The sequence below is a fragment of the Poeciliopsis prolifica genome, unplaced genomic scaffold (genome assembly GCF_027474105.1).
Source record: "Poeciliopsis prolifica strain line A6 unplaced genomic scaffold, Auburn_PproV2 SCAFFOLD021, whole genome shotgun sequence".
NCBI lineage: Eukaryota > Metazoa > Chordata > Actinopteri > Cyprinodontiformes > Poeciliidae > Poeciliopsis > Poeciliopsis prolifica.
Genome location: NW_026562396.1, coordinates 1197603 through 1222044, shown reverse-complemented (window position 1 = coordinate 1222044; position 24442 = coordinate 1197603). Strand labels below are relative to the sequence as shown.

Here is a 24442-nt window from a genome sequence, read left to right as displayed (position 1 = left end):
GAAGTATTGCCCCAGGGGACATGGTTACTCCGATCAGGAAGCAGATTGGACGTCTGAACTTAGGCAAAGCCTAATAAATATTGATGTTTTTTAAGCATCAATCTCCCTAGAAGATTATGACAAAATAACTTGTCTGAAACATATTATAATTGAGGAAACATTTCCAGACTAATAAGGTTGGTGTCAGAACAGGAACTTGATATGTTTATTAATGCTGTTGTTTTCTTTTGTCCACACTATTCTAGTGCCATTTTCACACACTTGCACAAATCACTTGGTGCCCTTCATACGGTCCAAAACATTTCAGCTAAAGAACATGCTGCCGACATCACTATTGTTATAAAGTCTTTGTATTGATTATTTGCTAACTTTCATGTCATCGCACATTTAAACTCCTTTCTGTTTCACTGGAGTTTTAAAGCCTTATACTCTATCTGGAGCCCTCAGTTCCTTAAACCAAAATCTACTCATACTCTGAAGGACCAGTTATAAAACATGAGGGATCACTATTTCCACAATGTTGTGCCTTGACCAATCAAGTGAGGTTGCTTTGCTTTTACCTTGTCTTGATAGCCTTGACAGTTATTGTTCAGTAAACAGTAACTGAAGACACTCTTCTTCAAACATGCTTTTTCTAAAGTCACTTTAAAGTGGATAAATGGTGAAAATGTAGACATTGATGAAATTCACATATACAGTGTCATATATTCAGTGTTGACGTATGCAGTGATGTTTACTAATATTTGGTGTATTTAATATTTATGCTTCTATTATCTTTTTCAGACACTCAGATATGTTGGGCAACTGGTATTGTCACCTTTTCACAATTGTTGGTTTTACTTTTGTCTGCCATGGATTACGTGTGCAGTTTGTGTTTACGTCTTGTTCCTGAATTAATTTCTTATTGGCATTTGAACGGTTAAATTTGGTATCTAGTTATTTGTAACTTGTAAAAAGAAACAAACTCAGTGGATGCATTTTCATTCCTATTTGGCTTCGTATTACGTATATATAAAGATACAGTGATGCCATTAAGCCCAGTGATATCTATAGTACCAATACTATATTTAGGTTTAGCATAATCTTTTAATTTTGACCAAATACTTTTCTGATTGGAACCACTATTAATTTTGTGGATCTGATGATGTGTTGAGGGAACTCCACACATTTTTGCATGGGTTATTTAAAAAGGTGTATTTCGATTAAATTGCCATTGCCTTTGTTTCATTAAATATAAATAAAAACTGTTATTTTCTTTTAAATTGTTTTGTCCTTTATATCATTTTATGATCTTCTGAGAAATGTGCTATTTATTTGACTGGCTTCAAGTGTAGTTTTACATCTAATTTTCCCAAATGTCATAAAGACGTTTGGGTTTAACTGTACAGACTTAGGCAGACATCTTTTTTTCATAGTAAAAACTTGGGAAGTCAGTGCTTGTGCATTTGGAACAGAATGCTAAGCAGAATCTACAAACTGAAGAGATGTAGCCGAACAGGCTTATTTGTAATTTGCAATAAGTTTTTGCCATTGACCCCACATGTTTATTTCTGGGCCTTGACAGTCTGTTTATGTTATCCATAGCATCTCTGTTCCTGCCTCACTCGGGATGTGTTGCATAGGTTTTTTTTCTTTGTTCACATGACAATGATTTTTTTCCCCACTCAGTTTTGTATGTCTGTTTGTACTCTCTAAAATTTTGAGAAGTTTAATTAAAATTTTTTTTTAATGGATTGAACTTAGTATTTTGCCATAAGAATAAAATTATCTAAACAGAGAGGCATTGGAAATTACTGCTTTACTTTGTTAATAAGTGCAAACACAATGGAAATAAAAAGCAATACTTCATAAAATGCAAGGTTTTTGTTTTGTAAAATATTTTTTATGGTGTAGTTCATTTTGATTAAATTTCCATTGTTAATGTTACTTATTTACATTAAAAATGGAAAAGTTTTAAGTTATATTTCAGTATTCAGTCTTCTTTTGGAGTCCGTTAACATGTCAAATCCAGATGTTGTTGTATTTGCCCATTTTGTTGTGCAGAACTTTTCCAAATCTTTCAGATTGCCAAGACGCATCGTTTCCACATCCTTTTCCAGGAGACTTCCCAGGTTTTCTAAGTTTAATTTTGATTTCTGACTAGTGCATTCCAAAAGCTGCACCTGAATTCATTTAGATTTATTCTTAGTATAAAAATCTCTTTTCATCTCCCAGCTCTCTGGCAGACACCTTAAGATTTTGGATTAACACTGACTGGTATTTGGAAAGGTTTGATGTCACTGACTTTGACAAAACGTTCCATTTGTTGTGAAGTGCACCATATTTCACTGTGGATATGGTGTTCTTTTGGTTATGTACTGGGATGTTTTTCTAAAAGGAAAACAAAAATCCCTTTTGGAACTGTGACCAAGGTTCAGGTTTGGTTTCATCAGATCACATTTTTGCTGAAAGGTTTTGGGAAGTTTTAGACAGGGTTGTATTATTTTTTTAAGTCTGCTACAGAAGTATACAAGAGGCTTAAAACAATCTACAAACCAGAAATTCCTGTCTTAGTCTTGAGTTCTGAGAAGAAAGGCTGCTAACATTTTGCTCTAGTTGCACTGGTGTGCCACACAAAAGATGGGTGCTTCCAAATTCTCAACTGCATCACATTTAACTTTGTAGTTTTGCAGTGTTTTTTGTAATCACTCTTCATGTAGTCAATATTGATTTGAAAATATTCACAATCTAGTAAACAATGTAATTTGCGGCACAATTGTACAATTTACTCAAATGTGTTAGTTATAAAATGATTAAATGCAAGAAAATCAAAATTAACGCAATGCTTCAACATTGCTCAACAGCTCACAAACATATCAAACTGAACATTAAGCTACATTTAGGCTTTTTTTTTGTAAAGAACTGTTTCTGACTTGAACTTGGTGAGGAGAAGTTCTTCTGGAATATTTTAGGCAAAGTTAAACTTGATCATCATCATCTCTCTCATCTGATATTTGCTGCTGACTGCCACTGAAAGGCTGCAGGGAGAATGGGCACTTGGGGAGAGCGCGCCTGGTTGAAACCTGCCTCTTGTTCTACACTTTGTTTTGCACAAAAAGTCTGGAGACCCGGCTATGGACAAACAATTGCTTGCTGGTGCCATGGGTTTTGTTGAAGTTTTAAACGATAGGATCCCTAACGTATGTAATGCAGCTGCTTGATGAAGCTTACCAGACATTGTATTTTTGCTTTAAACAGTACATTTACCCAAGATTTCTCTGAGGAAAATCACTTGTTTTACAGTGATGAAGTAGACAAAGAAATGGATTTTTCAGTTTTAAGTTTTTCAGGAGGAAGGGCAACATACCCTCCTCTATAACTTACCACGGCGATGTTTACACAGCAGGTAAATGTAGGCCAAATTTGATTTTGGTTTACAAAATCTGATATGCGACCCATAATTGATTTTTTTATACTAGGCTGAACAGCCAATTTTTGATCTTTTCACCCCCAAAAACTCCTATTTGTACCAGGAAGTACCATATGTGGTACTAAGTCAGATATGTATCCAATAAGGTTCAAACCTTTTGCAGTCTGAACAGTCGTGTCACACTTTATCCGACTTCTACGTCATTGACGTGAGACATGCATCACAATTCTGCACCAGAGGGAACCAGGTGTGGTAAATATGTATGTATTTGATGTATTTACCACACTTGGTAAATACATCTTATGCCAACCCTTTTTTTATGTCATGATTTTGAGAAAATACTGTTACCTCCAAATATTTTGCAACCTAAAAACTGATCGGTAGACGTCCATTATTACTTCCCTGAAAAGTGCGGTACTGTGTGATGCCTGCTTACTTCTGCACTTGGGTTGCTTTGGGGTCATAAACAGGTCACACCCAAGTCTAACTGTGGTTAGACTTATTTCTGAGTATGAACAAAAAATGTATTTCAGAAAAAATGTGGAACTAATACAGAGGACACCATTGTGTGTTCTCCACGCAACAACCACAAATTTTGGCTTTTTGGGCGTTCCTTACTAACTAACTGGTGGACTGTCAGAAATAATATCACTGCTTGAGTTGTAATTAAAATGTCATCAGTACACAGGTACTTGCTTCTGCTGATTAATGTTAAATAAAGCACCATTACATCGTTATTGTATATAGTAATGAGACAGCCTTGTTTGGGTGGCACTTTGTTGAATATTGCTCTCTCTTTGATGGCTCTGGAAGTGAGTAGCCATTCTGTCAGCTGTTTGCACAGAGACTTGGCTGGCTTATGCTCTGGATCACACACCTGCCAACGGTTTTCTATACTTTTATTTTCTGGGAAATTTGTTACTAACGCATGGTAAGTCTGCACAGACATCGGTATCGGCCATTGTTATTAATTTCTTTAATGTATCAGTCTCGGTCTGATGGAACAAACTGAACCAATATTATCAACCGATATTTAATTTGTTATTTTTGCTTTTTATCTGTCATCTTACAGTCCATATTTTCACATTGGTGTACTCCTAGAAAACTTGTAACTAGGGCATGCACCATTAGTTTTTCAAGAAGTTTGTATCGAAACGTGTTCATATTTACAGATTCCACTACATTAATTTAGAGAGATGCAAAGATTGTCATGGAGACAGTTCATTGTAACCTTTTTATGTATAACACTTTCCACCTATGGATATGTGTTTAGTTAAACGTTGTTTACTTTGTAATCATGAGGAATTGTTTTCTTTCCCTGTGCCTTGATTATTTCAACAGATTAGTGCTCTTATTCCCATAGGGGAACTCCCCTTAGGATTCGCTTCAGTACAAACACAAAAGCGCATCTTACTATCATCATCATCACTCCTCAAAGCCCCCAAAGAGGTCTGGCCTTAATCCTGCTGCAGTCCCACCTGCCACCCTTCCTGTGCTAAATCTGACAACTAGATTCTACTTGCTAGTGGTCTTACATCCCTCTGTGGTGCCTTAAATCCAGATAGATGAAACAAATGCGGGTTCAGACCAAGGTGGAGGGGGTGTTAACCATAATTACTGGAATGTCAGCCCAACACTGGGCCTCTGTTAAATATCCTCACATGTCGTCCTGCCTAAATCCTGATTAAAGCCCTGTTCTGGGTAGGTGTTAGGGGGAAGGGCTACAATATTTCACTGAGTTCTAAATGTATTTTTATAATGTTGTGAATTTATAGTATTTACTGTTCAAAAGTTACTTATCCTATTAATAATAATGATAGTCTAACAATGTCAGATTTATTGTTGTATCTTTTAATTTAACTTGATTGTATTCTAGGTGAGAAGTATTGACATGTTCTCTTTTAAGATCATAAGCAGTTAAAGTTTTTAAATTGTACTGAATTTGTACAAAATTTTTTTAGCATTGAATATAAAAGTGCTTGTTCAATTTAGAGTAATTTAAAATCTTTTATATCAGAGCACAAGTGTGCTAAGACAACAATAACATAGTAGCAATGTTCCTTTAGCATTTTGTGAACTCTTTGAGCCAGAACATTAAATACAGAAAACCCAGTTGGTACGATGACGAGAACAGATTGTTTCTCGTGGATTTTCACTGTGGGAACTTTTTAATAAGCTGGAGCCATTTTCTGTGACCGGTGTTTTTGACCGTGTCATTTTCACTGCATGAAGGGGGGCCAAGCAGATTGTCAGGGAGGTAGTACTTTCTGGATGTGTCCAGTTAATATTAGAAAAACAAGCTGATACCGATGAATATTGCAGTGATGATATCCATTACAGTAGCCCCACATTTTCCTCACTACTTTTCATCACAATGTCTACTATACTCACACCTGATATAGATCTGACAGATCAAGATCAAAAGGTTCAGAGTTGGAAGGACAATAAAATACCGTTCAGGTGGCCAAGTATGTTTTTAACATGACTTTTAATGAAAGTTATGAAAGTCTGAAGGTATGTGTTCCAGGTACTATAGATTAGATAAACACTGTATGCTGAAGAGGGAGTGTTGGAAACAGTGGTCGGTTCTTAAAGAGACTGAGACCAATTTGACTATGATGCAAAGTCAAATATCTTTTAAGTTGTTTTTGAGACATGCAGCATTTCCATAACTGAATGTAACAAAATTACTTTTTTGCTGAATGACATTACACGGTACCTGGAAATACACACCCTTTAAGACATCCTGTTCTTTTATTTTTGTAATATTTGGTCCACAAGACTGGCCTCACATTCTGATTTGTTTTGCCTAAAAAAAAAAAAAAATCCATTTAAATGTCCTGCAGCAATAGAAAGCCAAAGCATGGAAAATCTGAATTAATTTAGCCTTACTAACTATTTCACATGCCCACTTGGCAGAGCTGGTACAGACAGGAGGCAATTTATCATTAAATTGAATGTTTTGTTGACTTTCCTTTTGGATTCAGAGAGAAACTGCTGTGAGTGTTGTGATCAAGTTTATAGGAGCAGCATTTGGGTTTAGCTAAAAATGCAGATTTTAAAAATTGGTAACCCATGTCTGTTTTTCTTGCTCATTTATATAGTGCATTGCTCATCTCTTACATCTGTATAATCTATTGTTTCAGATATGGAAAACATGTTTAGATGATTTACTGTTAACTGTTGAATTCCTACAGCAGTGCTCTGCAGATTCAGAGGTTCACTAACCCAATTTAATCCTAATTTAATGATGAAGACGCAATTAAAAAGATCATTTTCATCAGGCTTCAGACATTGTATCTGGTATAAGACTGGCACTTTGTTATGATGGGTTCCTATATTTTGTACATTGTGTGGAATTTTAGAAAAACTGGAGGGAATGCGCAAATTTAACAGATTGAAGCCCACACTGTTTCATCTCTGTAGCTTGTGGATGTTGCTTATCAATCTGCAATCGAACCTTGCTGTATTTCTTTGGGACCTTATCTGGTTCCCGCAAATGATTGAATTACATTGCATCTACCACCTGCTTTACTGAAGTAAAAAAAAAAAAAAAAAACTTTTTTAATACTTGCACCTGTGACAAAGATGAATAGGTAAAAGCTGAGGCTGGCCTCGTATTTTATCTTGTTAAATTTTTTTACCTTGACCTTATTTTCATTCCATTGCTATGTACGCTTTTTATTATTATTGCTTTTTGGATTATCAAATGTATGATTTTTTTTTTTTCCTGAAGGAAGAAAATGTCATCAAGGGAGTCTTGTAGCAATTTGACCAGGTTATAAATCTGTTTTTGTTTATGCAAATTAATGAGTGTATATTGTTGTTTTTCACATCACATTTATGTATTTGCCAAACTACAATATATTTAGGGCTAAAGTACAGTACTTTAACACTTTTGAGTCCTAATATTGGATAACATTGTGTGTTTGTTTTTTTTTCAACATGTAGACAACAGGACTGTGGAGATTAAAAACTAAAATCCATATTAATCATAATAGTTTAGTTTTAGTTGGATAGGCTCAGATCAAGTTAGAATTAATTTGGTTGTAATCAAAATTTGCCATTTCCTTTTTCAGCTTGATACATGTTTTTGGCATGTATAGGGAATGCTGGTCATTTTTATCTAATGGGATTAATAAAAACAAAGGTGATCGATGGGCTTGATTAATTATTTTTTGAAACTTCAAATTCTGATATTTCTTGCTAAACATTATAATCAGTTGAATATTTTTAGTTTAATGTTATTGAGCTTTACATGTTTTTTTGTACAATGTCCCTGTAAAATATACTAATAAAGTAAACTAAACATGGAATGTGTGTCTGCGCCAAGAGTTCAGAACTGGTATCAGCTGTTTCATTAGTCAGGCTGTCTGCTCAAGTAGACTTTGCAGTCAGTCAGCTAACGAGCATGGAGCTTGCATTTTACCAATTGTAATCTTAAGAGTGACTGATGTGATCTGTGCTACCGAAAGTATTTTCAGAGTGCTGAATATACAAGTTTTTTTTAAGCCAGCTCAACAGCAGTGTGTAGCAATAGGTGCTGAGTGGGGCAGAATGGTATTACTTTTATCCACGAGACAGTGGGAGACAACTCTGGTCACAGCGGGTCTTTTTATGGGGACTTATTAAAAGAACCCATAGACACTATGTGACAGAAGATTTTAGTGCTTTTGAAACCCTAAACCTTTCCAAATGTTGCCACCATAACTTCGCAGTGTTTTTCGACCCACAGAAGCCTGGTTGGCTGTGGACACATTTTTTAAAAACCATTGTAAAGTGAAACTAGACTCCCAATACTGCTCCCCCTTTAATGTTGTTCTGAATCCGCATCAGTTTGCCACTTGTAATTTAGTCATAATTGGCCACAAAGACCATGAATCAATTGAGCCTTAACATTTAAAACTCGGAGCATAAATATCAATGAATAGTTAATCTGCCCCTCCCCATGGCAGAGCAACCATCTACTGTTGAGGAGGCTCAGACTATATGATTTATAGAAAGAACCAGTATTGAGGTTTGTGATTCTGTATAGCTGTATAGCTTTACAGTTCCCAAGTTTATGTTTATGTTTTTGTCCATTTTTACTGTGCCAGAAAACTGTGCAATTTCTGATCTTGGAGGGAGAAACATGACCCTTTTGTATCCACATATAGACACATTTATGGCAAGGAATGTGTGACTGTGTTGATTCAGGAATTAATGCTATTTTTTATCTTGTTTTTCAGGATTGTGGGGACGCTACAGCACCAGGTGTTTTTTTTTTTTTTTTTTTCTTGTTGGATTTTAGCCCACTGACATTCTCCCACAGCCATGGAATCGGTAGGTTCAAAAATATATTTTAGAGAATTTCACAGCAAGCCTGTTTCTGCTCCTTTTCGAAGGCTGTTTCCGTTGAGGCATTTTTAGTGAGCTCCTATTTAAGCTTATTCTTTTAGGCTTTTTAAAATATTTTTCCTTCAGCATATGGGTTGTGTTGCATCATGTATGGGCATTCCTTGTGATGTGCCACCAGAAACCTTGTGTCTTACTTGGCTATTTTCAAAACCTATCATTCTATAAGTGAATATTATTCAGGTGACGTGCTTTATTATTTAAATTTTAGTTTGTGTTTTTACTGTTAAAAGTAAATGAAAAGCTTTTCAGAGATGGTTTAATTTCACAAAGGGGTATCTGCTTTTACCTTGTATTGTTAGACATGCAAGAGATGAGATGCCTGTACCAGCAGGCAGGCTGAAAGCACAGTAGTATTGAGCTCTATCCACTGGAATGCATGTATTAAGAATGAGGCTTAGTGCGTGCCTAACCTCTGCTTTTCTGTCCCTTTGTCAGAGGCTGTGTGTGTGCTTGTCTATTAAAAAGTAGGTCACAGCCTCTGTAATGCACAACTAGCATGTGTCCAACAGAAGTCCACCGAATCCCCCAGTCTCTATTTCACATATACATGGCAACACGCATCAAATATTCTTGTTGGTTGTGTGACTGTAGTAGAAATTCCATATAAAGTTGTAGTTTTTTGCATAAAATAACTGTGTATATTATGTCTTTGTCAAGAATATTAACACAGCATAAGCAAAGTTAGAGTAAATTTTGTCACATTTAGTGTTATCGCATCCCTACTAATATAGTTGTTGAGATATTAGTGAGAATAGAAAGTAGATGCAATGTGGAGAGAGGTCAGGGTTATTTAAAGAGGAAGGTAAAATAAACACAATTCATAAATTTGACACCATGAGATTGTAAGAATCAAACAAACTTAATTAAAAATAAATCGTAAATGGCATATTGACATCTGATTACAAAAGCAAAATTAGAAACAGACAAATTTGTCTTATTTGATATTTGTTTCTCTGTAATGGCTCCTTACACAAACATCTAGTGTTTTGACCTTTTCCTCACCTTTGTTTAAATTAATTTTTCTTCTCATTCCCCCTTAACCTATTCGTCTCCATCCGTCAGGCTCTCTTTGTGGCTCTGCAGGAACAAGAGCTGTTTCTGTTCCTGCAGAGCAGAAAGAATTGCCTAAATCTTCTTTAAGAATTGCCTAAATCTTCTTTCTATCAGTGTAAACCAGGAAAACTAATCACAAAGCTTATTTTAATGCCAATAGCCTGGATACATGTTGCGTGTGTGCATTCGGGGCCTGGATAAACACCCTTGCATGCATACACACTCAGTCACACTCACACCAAACTCTGCCACTCTCCTCCTCCCATACCTCATGTGATGCCAGTCACATGCTTTCCAGGCAAGCAGCTCAGTAAATCAGAATCAGAGTTTTATTTTTAACTGGTTTAAATCCTAAACCTGGTCTCATGGTTTGACAGAACTGAGTGAAGTTGCTGGTGATCACTTGTTTTGTCTTTGTTCTGATTTACCCGGTCACAGCCAGCGCTTTCCACATGCTGCTCATCTGAATTTTATCACAACAGACCCTTTCTAACTTGAATTCCTAACATGCAGTTCACTGTCAGATTGGTGTTTTTCATTATTTTGAAAGGTTGGACTCTTGTGATGGTAACAACTGTCAGTAGGATTTTTTTCCTTTTTTTATGTGTAAAAAAATCTTAAATGGCATGATGTAAGAAAGGATGAAAAATTAAATTTGTTATGTGTTATTAAAAAGTTCAGTTGATCTTTAAAAAGGACCAGTTTAACTGAGCACAGATTTTTTTTTTATTTTTACTAAGTTTCTGACTAAGTCTGAGTTGTTTTCATGTTGATTTTATGTGCTGGAAGGGGAGGTTTGAAATGATCCTCTGCTTTAATATTTATTAGTTGGTGAAGGAGGGAGTCGATAAGCTGAGTTTTCGAGTATTTGTGAGGTGCCTGGTAGTGTATGCTTTACACAGTCTGGTCCTGTGCTGATCTAATAGTGGCCCGTTTTCGCACCAAGATTTTGAAGCCATAGTTTGGAAGAGAGTACTAAACGTGCCAAGACTGGACTAGTGTTCCGACTTCATCTACATCTGAATAAATGACGTCAAAAAGATGTTAATATTTATGAAGAAGGATCATCTGAAAGAATCCAGTTTCCAACATCAGAACTGAGTGCTGCTCAGTGCTGTTAACTCTCTTTGCACTCATATTTCTACAGACGGGTTAGGACCTCGACTTTTGAATCTAAAAATAATTTTATAATTTGTCTAAAGGAAACATTTTTGTGAAGTGATTTATAGCTTCCTGTAAAGAGTTGCCATCAGAGCTGTGTTTGGCAAATGCAACTATAAATGAATGTGTCAACAAAATAATATTAGAATCAGTGATGTGAGGTATTATCTTGGGATGTACTATCAATTGGCGTTAATATCGTTATCGGCTGATCTTAATAAGAAAAAGTTTAAACATTAGTATTAGGCCGATAAGTAAAATTGGGTAAATATTAATAGCTGATGTATATATCCATTTGTTGTTTATGTTTCTCAAAGTGGAGGGGGGAGAATGTTCATGTAGTTTTTTTCTGTGGTCACAAGATTGTGGTGTTTTTTCACTGGGGCAGAGAAGAAATGTCAGTGGTCTGGTCATTTTTTTCAGGGTTTCAACAAAATGGGGAAAGACATATTGAATCTCGTTTATTACTCACAACTACATTGTTAATATCTGTATGAGCCCATATTTTTTATATTGGCACATCCCTAGTATGATTTCTTTTTTGCCTGCTTCATGCAATGTGAATATATATTGTTTCAGTTTTTTGCATGTAGACTGTTTGCACAGAACTAGCAACTGTGCACCGTAGCCGGTCATTAGTGGTTTTGCTTATATTTTGACTGTGATCTTTCAGCAGTGAAGCTCAGAGGGTGGATGTCGGTGAGTTCGATTTGGTGCAGATGAAAGGCTAAAATTCTTGTAATCTCAGACCTCGACTGCTTTTCCTCACAGCTCCACTTCTATCTCCTCCTTTTCTTCCAAAGCAGGGTTTGTTCCTCAGGAGGGATTAGTGTGAGCAGCAGATCTGAACTGGGAAGTGGGGCCTGCCAGTCACATTACATAACTCGCCCCCGCTACTGCGGCTCTGCCTGGCCTGGCTGGAGCGACGACCATAAAAGCTTTGTTTTCCCAACCTTCCCTTTTTCCTTCCCCTGTGCTGCTCCTCCCCCTTCCCTTAGAGGCAGACTGCATACTGATGTTTTATAAAAGCAGTCTGTTTGCAGGGAACAGGCGAGCCTCTGTGGCTCGGAGTGTGGAGGAATACGCTAATAGCCAGTTGAATGGCAGAGAGCTTACATCTTAGGCCGGGGAATTTCAGTTCGACTGTTGGTCATACAATTTCAATGAAATGGGTTGCAAGGAGATGCAGCACTTGGCTTTATTGCCTGCCAAGGCTTTGGATTTCAGTATGTCCAGTGATTGCACAGAGGCTACAAGTTCATTTTGTGTTGAATTTCTCAATATTGACAGACTATAAGACAGTGTGAGAAAGAATTCCCCTGTTGGCTGCTGTTTTTTTTCTTTTATCTCATCCTCATTCTCATAGAGTAGAGCTTGCTCTTTCTACCTGGGAGTTCAGCTCTGTTTGTGGAGTTGGGGTCCAAACAAAGCATGAATCTTTACTTTCCTTAGAATTTGATTGTTGTATAGTTGTGTTCCAGTTTCTGTAAAGTTCACTGGATGAAAGCACTCATTACAGCTCCATGACTTCTCAATCAACAAACAAGGCTGTGAATCCTTGATGGAAAAAGTTGCCACAGATCACTAGTTGAAACTTTGCTTCAGTTGTTAACACAGTTCCCTCTACTACCAATGGTGACATTTGGTGAGCAAGATTTGCTGAATTAATTTTAACTGCAACATTATATTTCAATTAACTATGCTTAAATGTTACCTAAATACATACAGTAATTTCTGTAGTAGGACAAACTCTTAAACCCGTTTAGCTATGGCTATGGCAATCTGAAGTATTTCTCTGATTTTCATTGTCACATTCTTTTAATACAGCTACATAGAAGGCATCTGATTTGGTCTTGTTGTTCTAAAAGTGTATTTTGTATAAAGAAGTTTGTCTTAGCCATAATGCTGTGCTTTAATGCCACCTTTTTTAAAAATTTAAATAAATGCATGTGGTATTATAAAAATCAATGTCCTGTTTTAGGGGTACACATAAATTGACTGCAGTATCACGTGAACATGATATTACAAAACCTCTTTATTAAAAAAAAATGAGCAAATGTTTCCCTGTCTATGGTGCTGTACTACTAATAAATATCAAACACATTTAATTGGTTTTGATATAATGCTTTTATTTCTTGTGTAATGCAACTATGCACATAATTGAAATGGAATACCACAGTTACTTGGCATTGTCAAATAACTTATCTGAAGAGATCCATCTCATCTGTGACAAAAAAACAAATCTTGATCAGTTAAGATCATTTATTCGGAAACAAGACAACCAAGTACCAACACGTTTTTGTATTTTTATATATTTTTGTCTTACCAAGACATAGGGTTTTGATCAAACTGTTGCATTTAAAAAAAAAAAATACACAAAACATATTCAAGTATTACTAGATGATTATTTTCCCCTTTTTGCAGTTGGAGAATGATTGATTGGTAGATGCTGTCTAGCATCAAAAATACATGGCAAAGCATGATCTTGTAAATGGTAGCTATTGATGTTTGCACAATTTAGGCTCATAACTGCTTGAAATGTTGGTGTTCTTTGAATCCCTTCCGTTGGAAGCTTGTGTTTGAAAAATGGGTGTGAGATTATAAAATAGTCCTATTAGTTTTCATGCTGCATTGCTGTAAAACTAATCTGACACAACACATCTCAATGTGATGTAGCTTGAGTCTTATTTGCTTTTAGGCTTGTCAATATAATTTAGACTCCTTCGTTACCTTTTTTATCTTGAAATGAAAAAAAGAACATGTAACTGCATTAATTGGAGTAACACTGCTCGTTATGCCGGTTCACAGTAAATATGCAAATCAGGTAATCATCCGCTCCCCTCTAAAATGTAAAAAACAAGATTGTCAAGGACTCTGAGTCTCTGGCTTGCATTTGTATGCAATCTTGGCTACATCTCTGCATTTGGAAATGGGATTGGGTGTTCTTTCACTGCATCAGTCGAGAGCCAAGTTCCCATCAAAGAGTAGGTGCTACACCAAAGACTGTGTTTAGATGTGATGGCTAATTTTAGAGCTGCTAGGCCCTTGTCCAAGGTGGTGGAGGATAAGATAACATTGAAGTAGCCCTCCCTCCCTGCACGGTTGGGTTTTGTTTGTATACCCAATAACTCTCATTCAGCCCCCTGTGGATGTTGTGAACAAAGACCTGTTTGTATGTTTACAAGAAAATCCTATTCATGCTTTCACCTCTCGATGAGTTTCGGAGTCCACTGAGGATTTGACAGCTGCATGTACGTCCTAATAAAAAGCCTTTCAATGTCACAATGTCACATGAACATGCTAGCCTCATATTTGAATGAGGGCGTTGGACCTTTTCTTCTTCTTTCTACTAATGAAAATGCTAGTGAACATGGCTATAATCAAAACCTTTTCCAGATATTAAAGGTTTGTTTTAAAAGCTTGTGATTCCTCCCATTTTGGTTGGTGTCTCATGGGGCCAATAACTATTTGTACTTGACAATTGTTCTTTCCCTTTCAATGGTTATAGTATCACTATTAAGTATTGTGATTAAAATCTCAATCGTAAACCAAAATATCGCAGTTGAGACAAATCTAAAAGGAAATGCGTCGACGTATTTGGTGTTAAAATGTTTCCAAAGAGTTTTAAAAGACTTATAAAAAATATATTTTTGTGTAATAACATGAAGGCACGCACTCACACCCAAAAATTCTAAAATACTGGGTGATGTACTCATTGAACACACATGTGGCAGAGCAGACCCAGCCAGGCCTTTCTCCCCTGTCCCTTTCACAGCCACAGAGCAGTGACCTTGGTTTCAAGTAGCTGTACTCTGTTAGAAAGCCAACACCTCTCTGGGGATGGGCTGACCTTGTTGTCTGACACACTGTAAGTCTGCACGCCCCTCTGTGTCTCTGTCTTTTATTCACTCACTGGCACATCAATACCTGTAACAAGTCATTCTGCCTCAATTTCAGTGTTTCAATATTGGAAAACTGTCCTGGAAGAGAGCAAACATCTTTGTTTTGTAGATTAAACGCAAAGATAAAGAAACTGGACGTTGAGCAGGTTAGGGCCTCTCCCTAACCAGGTGTTTCTTCTTTAGACTCCTTGCTCTTTCAGCAACAGCATACCCTGTTTGAGGATGTGAAGCAGTGCACGTTGTCTCGCATCTCACTCTTTATGCCCATGTCTTTTTTTTCTTTCTTTTTTTTTATTGCAGTCGTGCGTTTGCATGCAGTAAGTGAGGGAATGGGTTAAGACATGCTTATCCACTTTAAGGCCTTACAGGTGGATGGTTATTATAGAATAGTTTCCCCCTCTATTATAATGGTTATGTGTTTCTCTGAAGCTGGATTAGCACTGTTGAACTAAACCATCCATGGCAACTGTGATCTGCAAAGAGTTAAGCTATCACATAAAAAAAAATAAAAAATTAACAGCCGTTTATTTTTTAGAAACACTTTTACTTCCTCTATAATTCTATGTCCTGTAGGATGATGTGTCGGAATGCACTTTTCCCTGGTGGACTGTTTGTTTTCTCACATACAACTATGTGCATCTGAAGTTATAAATGAAATTAGAGTTGGAAAGAAAATTGTGGGGGATTTTATTTGGTTGCTTAAAGTCTGAAAGTGTTATATACAGTCACCATTGGTTTACTTTTTGTCACAAAACCCTGAGCTGGTCGATTAAGACCTGTTGGGATCTGTCTTGTTTACTTTCCTCAGTCATTTACACAACACCAGAGCCTCTTGTTGCTTGGTGGACTTCTTTACAAATTGCATATATTCTTTGGGATGTTTGTTGTGACAGTAAATCTAAGGAGAACACTTTATCTGTATTTGCATGAATAGTTAGAAATTTTGTCAACAAAGTAACGTTTTGGCAATTCTATGGCTGTTAATCAAAATGCCAACACAAACTTATATTGGAACCAGAATTATAATTTAGTATGGGGAAAAAAACAAAACGATTCCATCTTCACAATGTCCCCATCACTCTCCATGTGCTCTAGCATCTCAGACACTGGCCACATTTATTAGCTTGGAGTGTGTTAATGCATCAAACTTAAAATCTGATTATAGGAAATGTTTCATCCAAATCTTCATTTAAGACTGTGATATTACAGTTATTGGTGTTCTAATGAGGATCACAGAGCTGATTTTTGTTGTTGTTTTTAACACATTTTATTGTAATGCACTTGAGCTTGAACAAAGAAACTTCTTTATTACATTATGTTTTCACATTTTGTCTGATGCTCATATATAATGTACATTTTATTCAATCTCAGTTCTACTTATCACACTAATATAAATCAGTGATGTGCAGTGTAATTTCCTTACTTTTAAGACTTTAAAATTTTCTCTAAATATGAACGATATGAAATTGTTACTCATGCTGAGTACTTCAATAACTATATTGATAATCATCAACCCATACTTTCATAACTATTTTTGTTTCTTTTGCACAATCACTAGTTAGCATTTGCAAATCTGTATCTTTTTCTTGCTTTTTTTTATTTAGTATTTTTTGTTAGATTGGTTTTGTTTACATAGAAATGGCTGAGCTTTTCATTATTAATTGGGCATGTTTCCCATTTGCATAGAGTTTGAAGTTGATCTCAGCACCATGTGCACTAGAGTTTGTACAATCATATTCTCAGCCCAACCAATATGTAAGCCCATAAGTTCATTTAAGAGTATATAGAAGTTTTTTACTGCCTTAAATAACAAAGGACATTTCTAAAATAAGATTTGTTTTTGTTTTTCCGTCTACAGATTCATTTGACCCATGTGTTTGTACTTTGTAACTAGCTGCATGTTGTATGAAAGTTAGTTTAGGGCCAGCAGCTAGGAAGGCAGATGAAGCAGATGGACCTGTTTGGACATAACTGTTCCCATGCCACCATATTCTTTCAGGGTTTTTCCACCTGCATAGCTCTTTGCAGATGACATCAAAGGGAGCAGAAGTCTGTGTTCAAATGTGTGTGTGCGTGTGTGTATGTATGCTTATACTACAAAAAAGGGAAAATGGACATAAACTCAGGACAGTGAAAGAAGTCTTGCCTAAGCAGAATTTTGCTTACAGGCCATGTTTCTGCCTCTGCACTGCCTGTCAGGATCCACTCTGCCTTTTCTCTCCAGCTCGATCTCCCTCTGGTGCACTCTGCTGTCTGATCTCTCAGCCAAAGCAGCACTTTTATTTTATATTATTTTTTTTCACCGAATTTCTTACCTTTCCTGGTGTATGCTGTAGTGTGGAGTCATTGCAGCTTGTTAGACCCCATTGCTTACTTACAAGTGTTTTAACCTCCCAGGCGACGGTCTCGTTTCTCTGAATGTGTTTGAGTGTTTGGTATTTCATTAGGTAAAAAGAAACACTTTTTTTAGCATATTTTATTCATATAATCTGTGTAGTTATCAACTCAAGATACATTTTATACCTTAACCCTGCATTGGCTAATATAGTAGCACGCCACCATTGTAAAGCTCATTATGGAGGCCACAGAAGTTGACACTTGAGCTGTGTAGAAAGCAATGTATTCCTTAGTGATTACAGCCACAACACTGGCATGTTTCAGATGCACTGTCACCTTTGTTGTTTTGCTAGTTTATGTATGTTTCAGGAAACTTCAAGAGAAAATTATTTACCATTTCTGGCATTGTTGTTTCACATCTATACTTCTGCCGGGCTTGGAAAACGTGGTAATACTTGATTTTCCAATAAAAGCTTCACGATAGGTGTTATAAATTAATGTAGTGGTATCAGAATGACATAGTATCATTGTAGAGTCTGTAATGACTGAATATGCACATTTGATACCATCTAGTCTGTCAAAAACAGAACTGCTCTAGGTTATGTATTTAAATCATTATCTCCAAACCCAATTTCAGAGCATTCAGTCAAACATATAAAAACATTTTTCCCTTTTCAACTGAAAGACATTTAATTAGCTAAAATATTGGGTCCTTATCTTCAAAAAATATGCATTAAACTGTATGAATATTTAATTTTTGAATGAAACAAACAAGAAATGTGTAGAAACAGTTTTTTATGGAGTTGGCAAATGTTTATTTTCTTGGTAACGGCCAGGAGAACACTGCTATTGTAGTTTTTCTCTGAAAGCAGTGAGAATAAAAAAAACACATCAACATAAACATTAATACGTTAAGATGAAGGAAGATAAACTAAAGAAACCATAAAACGGAACTTTTTGTGACAGTAGTCCAGTTCTCAGTCTCAAGACAACTGCTTTTACTGCTACTTTGATTACATTTTCAGTATATTTTTATACTTTCTGTTAGGATGGTTAATGAAGCAATCACCATTATGATGCACATGAGGTAAAATGCATGAAAATGGGTTGCATATCCAAGTGTGTACATCCAAGGCATTTGAGAGTCGCATCGTTGGTAGAGAAAGTGCTGAGTTCTGGTTTAATGGAGAATCAATAAACAACAAGAAAAGTTTCTGGAACACTCTCCCTCTATTCTAACTACTCCAAATAGAAAATCCCAGGGAAAGATCAATAGAGTCTCCCTGTTTTACTGAAAAAAAAACAAAAAACATTTTGTGTAAGAAGAATGTTTTTATTTTTATTTTTGTTGACTTTGCATTGTTGTTGTTTGTTTTGTTTTTTTTTTTTTACCTTTTCTGGATTTCTGCCTATAGTGAGCAAATGTGGGCTAATGAACAGATGTAATCAGAAATCTTCCTTCCAGACTTGTGTTTCCACCAACAGTCTGTCCATTGTCCCCACACCGACTCCTGCTGCTGTCGACCTAAAAAAGTGAGAACAGATTATGGAATCAGGGTTAGCAGGACAGAGACGTCTGTGGTTTTCCCCAGACCTCCATGACTTTCACTAGAGTTGTCATAAGTGTTATTGCTCATGTAGCTAATTTAGAACAGCAATTTCATAATTTGTGGGTTTCTTGTCTCAACTATCAGTTATTGATTTAGCAAGTCCTTCCAAATACCAGTTTAGATTTTATTTGATCATAAGTAGGAGAACATTTTAAAAATGCCATCCTGAGATGGTTAAAACACAACATGGAAAATGCATATGGAAGAGGTGACCTCACAGGGCCTGAGCTTCAGTAGTCTAATGGTCTGTGAAACCTTTTAAAATAAGTGAAATCAGAGGAGGACCGTTTTAATAAATGAATTTCAGACAATTGTGAGAGAATTGTGAGTCTTAACCTTCACTGCCTTGGTCTTATTGTTTCAGACATGTAAACGATTATAAAAAAGCAGTAACAAAAGGCATTAGAGGGAAAAATATGTGATTTAGAGACATCTTTTCTATAGGTATTTTGTAAGCTCATTGATTGCACTTAGGCACACAAATCACTAAAGAGATACAAAGTACATTTTCAGGGAGTTTTCCACAGAGGTCATCAGTATAGCTCTGCTTTTGTTTCTTCTGCTGTTCCCCATCTAGTGGAGCTCGCCTCTTTTGTGACCTTTGACTAATGTAAGTAAGTGCATTGCTGCGGCGGTCTCACAAGCTCCACACCCTTGATATCAGGCTTATATCAGCATATTTTTAGATATGGAACAAAGCTGCCTTTGTTGCTGAACGAGCAGATATTTTTAAGTCTTCACATGTAGGTTATGAAATTCAATATTATTACACATGGCCGCTTTGACCCATCTGTCTGCTATTGACTGCTTTATTCAAGTTACTTGCGCTCTTGTTTTGCCAACACGGATACATCATGACTGAAACCATACTATCACTGCAACGTCAACAGTCTGAATGCTGCACTGTATACAACACACTGCACACACTATGGACCAATAGTGTGTGCATAAATAGGTCGTCTTCTTATTTTTTTATATATAGTTAGAAAGTGGATTTTAGTATTTAGTAATACCTCTAAATGGATAAAAAAAAAAATCTAGAAATTCCTAGAATATTTGTTTCATTGTTGGTTTTGACCCCTCCAAGAGAAAAAAATTGATTTTTCAGTTTAATTTTAGCTGCTTAAATTTTCTCGCAATGTATTCTTTTTTTCCATCTCATTATTCAACGTTTGCTCCAGTTGTCAGGGTTATATTTAGAAACGTTGTTGGGTAGAGCAACACTCTATTGGTAGCAATGGCATTCAGTGGCTTATTCTGCACATGCCAGGCATGTTTAAACACCACTATCCTGCAACTGCTTGTGTCTTCATGAGTCAATCATTGTCCATTGTCTTTTGTCCAATGTTTTTATTTACCCAATAACCTAGTGCCATTCTTTCAGTTTCATTCAACTCTATAATTACGACAAGCAGAATATTTTGCATCCCCTTGTAGGAATATAATTTTTCTCCTGAACCAGTAAAACAAGGCTGAGTGTGTTAGGCTTGGTCACTGGCCTGTGTCTACAAGACAGGGATTGTCAGTGGAGTTTCATGGGAAAACCACAGCTTATGCTTTATTCAAGCAGCAAAGAAGTACAAAAATAGTTGTTTTGTTTGTCGTTTTTGTAAGATGACAAGTTTCTGAGGTATTACGTTATTAGCTAAATCCAATTGACTTCACCAAATATTTCTCACTCCGCCTCAACAAAATCACATTGGTTTGTGTATCAATGATTTCAATAAATGGACCATTATCCACCTTCAGCAGTCAGTATAGGTTGATATTATCACTGCATATTTAGAATGTAGATTACAGATATTGTTTTCTTTTTTCCCACCATGTATATTCAGAAGGGGAGAGTGACTCACACTCATCCACCCTCCCATTTAGAGAGTTTATGTGCTTGTTAGGAGCTGGTAGCTTGTTTGTGACAGTGATGTGTTCAGATAAGACATTGGAGGTGTGTTTACTGTCTATTTCATACCCTCCATCTTTTTCTGCTGCTCCAATTCACATCTCAAAGCTTCAAACTCGCCCACAGAATACATTTAGTTGGATATAGTGCCTTTATTTTGTGAATAATATGATGACTCATAATCCTAAACTCAAGATTTAAGCAGTGAATGCCAAGTGAATAAACAGATGTGGAAATGCAACTCCTTTGTTAATATAAATGATGACAAAACATGTAATCTCCTGGTGGCATTAAAAGTTAAGTCTGTGTTGATTTTGCTTTTGCAACATAACTGAAGTGCACAAGCAGTCAAAACAACGGTCAGAACGACTCTTCTCAAACTGATAGACGTTTTCTGCCTTTTGACTTTGAGCATTTATCATATGCTAACTTTTTTCCAGTGATAGTTCCATATTTTAGTTTCTGTAGCTGGCAAAAAGAGTGAAAAGTTTGGGTGTGCAGATTTTGCACCACTACACTATTTTAGGTCTATACTGACTTACTGTGTTGCAGACATTTTTATTGCAGTTTGAAGCGCTGACGAAGCTCTGTGTGGCCATCGGGCTGTCTAGGCAGTGTGTGTAACATTTCACCTGACTGTCCTGAACATCTGCCATATGCTTCACAGAGATAAGCACCTTGTTCTTGCTAGAAGTTTCTCCTTCTATTAAATGTCTGTTTAAAAAAAAAAAAAAAAAAACATTACACCCTGCTCCTGGCTGACACACATTTTCCATTTGAGCCACAAAAAGTTTCATATTTTGAAAAGAATGTCATGTCGATGTGAATGCTGCCGAGTTGTTCTATGATCCCAGCTGTATTTAGTGAAAGCACACATATGATAGAAATAATGATTAGGATAAATATGTTTGTGTCTTTATCATCAAACTAAAACAGCTTTAATCGCAGCTAAAACTCTTCTCTGATGTAGCTACAAATCTGACTTGAAAAAGCTTTTTTATACCCATCACACTTCAAATGGCTGAGGAGAGAGTTGGGATATTTAAATGAGTGAAACAGGAGAAGTGATGGATGCTTAACGTCCAACAAACAGATGCTAGAGTTCTATTTTTTCAGCTTAAAACTATCTTCCAATATTATCTGTTATTTGTCTTTCACCCCTGGTGTTTATGGTTTGTCTATCATTTGATCATTCTAAATATGTATTATACTGTACTTAATTTAAATTTGTTTTATACTCCTTTTTATCTGGGAAAGCTGCTTCATTATTAAACTTATCTCGCTTTATTATTTTAGAGAATTTGTATTAGGCCATACTTTTTTACAAAGGCTTCACTATTGCTTTCCTTACATGGAAGAAAGACATTTCTACTGTTTGAAACTATTTCCTGCTGCTAGTGCCACTTATCCAGGTTGCCCTGTTTTAAAAATACATTTGGCAGGCTATGGATGTGGTTTGTAAAGCAGCGGAGTGCAGGCTGGCTGTCTGAGCCTGACGAACTCACTTCTTACTCTTCTAGCCTTGCTCAATGAGGAGCTGAGCAGAAAAAAAAAATTAAGTGCCAATGAACAAAGTGATGACGACTTTATTGTAGCTGTAGGTTACAATAAAGTTGAGTTGATTTTATGTTTCAAACAAAGCTATAAAATCTTGGCTTAGATTTAAGAATTTTGTGTAAATTCTATTAATCTCTGTTTTTTATTATACAGGGAAAATCATTTACCAGCCCGGTTCAAGATTTAATGTTTTTTTTGTTTTTTTTTCATTTTTTAAAATCTTTAAGACATCTGAGTGTGAGGTGTACAGCTACAGTGCAAGTACCTCAGAGTTACTGCAGAGTAAAATAACAATTCATGGCTTCTCTTTAAGGCCAATGCTGAATTCCTTTCAAAAGCTGCACTTTTTTCCCCATTTCTGAAATGTTGGTGACCTCATGCCAGCTTCACCTGTGCCCCAATTTCATTGTGTTTTTTCAATTTTTTTTTCCTCCGTGCTCTGCCTCAGCCAACTAAAACCAAAGCCAGAGAGAAATGAGGTCGTAGGGAGCGGTGTGAAAAGAAAGCACAGTATTTGTCTCTGGGAACTAAGGTGGACAGAGAGGGTAATGCTATACCAGTAATACTCTCTATTTCTTTCTTAGTTTGTCATCTGTGACTTCACTGTTTGGCCAGTAGAGTAACACAGTGAATCAACCTTTGTCTTAATGTAACATTTCTTCACCCTGAACTGTTTGACTGCTCATTATTTGCTTGCTTTACATAGCTCTTTAGGCACAGGATAGTGTTGCTGTATTAATATTCTACAAGCATCCATGGTATTTTTACATCCCATCAAAGTCTGTAAACAAAACCCTAAATAATAACATTTCCCTTTTACTGTCATGTTAACGTTGCTCTCAATGAAGCACTTGGAGTAGGCAGAGCTACTTTTAGGCAGCAGTGTTGTATACTTTCTTAGCTAACCATGTTAGTGCACTTACTTGCTAAGTGGTTCATTTCTATTCATGGAGAAGATTAACAGTATGGGTTTGTGTGATATTGACCGTTAACTGGAGGTCTATTTTGAGCCTGAAATGGGAACAATTAAGAACTGGGATTTGATGAATGCATAGCCATGATTGTCAAAAAATAGCATCAACATTTAGAAGAGTGTTAGAAGTGCCAAGACTTGTCTTAAGTAGAAGAAACCTGATTGTGTTTACCAATACATTTCTAATCAACGTATTTTACCTTTTTCCCATTTAGTACTTTTAAATTGTACATATTTTAGTTTAAATAATTGTGAAAGTATATTTTTTTAGGTTTTGTATAATATTAGAACCGTAGGATATTTAGAAAATACTGCATTTTGATATTAATGTAGAATACTGCAATAATGCCAGTTGCATTTACTCTTCCCTCTTGTTTCTTTTCCATCATTATGATCTTCCTGCCCCCTTCCTATACCCTTGCACTTTAGCATTGTGGATACTAAAATCTTTATTTAATGTTGGCATTAAGGGCAGCATTAGTCCATCCAGCTGGCCAGATATGCCATTGGCAAGCATTTTGATGCACAGCACCTGGAATATTGTCGCTAACCAAATGTAGCACCTTACCAGGCTTCAAAATTGTAATATTGTATTCTCTAAAATTTCTACGATGTCTGTGATTCAGTCATTTCTGTTAAAACCTGTGGCATGTTTGACAAAGTGCAGATGAATCTTACTGTCAGTGCAGATGAATGTTCACTAACAGATGTGTGAGAAAATTGGTGAAACCAGCTTCCACATTTAAAATATGCAATTTGGGAGGAGACAAATCACTGGAGCAGTTCTTGTTGCTTGGAAACATACAGCGAATAGCAACTGCCTTGTTCAGAGTCAAGCGTCAGACTGAGAAGAATAAGGCATATGATGATTTTTTTATTATTATTATTCTTTGTATTTGTACCTATATATTTGCTGGGGCATTCTTCTCCCGTCGTTTCCGAATCATAGTTGCTATGCTCTTTGTTGAAGAGCAGTTGTTTGGTGTTGGCAGAAGAGTTAGGCTTCTAGTTGTGGTGACAAAGGTTAGCATGAGGAGCTTGGGAACGCATTAAGTCAACAACAGTGCACACAAAGATGGCAGAAGACGCATGTTTGTGAATGAGTGGGAGGCTGGCGAAGCATTAGATAGCATGTTGTACGTG

General features: G+C 36.3%; 1 protein-coding gene across 2 annotated transcripts in view; it reads left to right on the top strand.

The window, feature by feature from the left end:
* Nucleotides 1-24442, top strand: part of ankrd11 (ankyrin repeat domain 11) — a 115800-nt gene that overhangs the window by 31741 nt on the left and 59617 nt on the right. For both annotated transcript variants that reach the window (XM_055045198.1, XM_055045197.1), the window contains exon 2: nucleotides 8638-8731. The gene's annotated coding sequence lies outside the window, so the exon portion shown is untranslated. The remainder of the gene's footprint in view (nucleotides 1-8637; nucleotides 8732-24442) is intronic.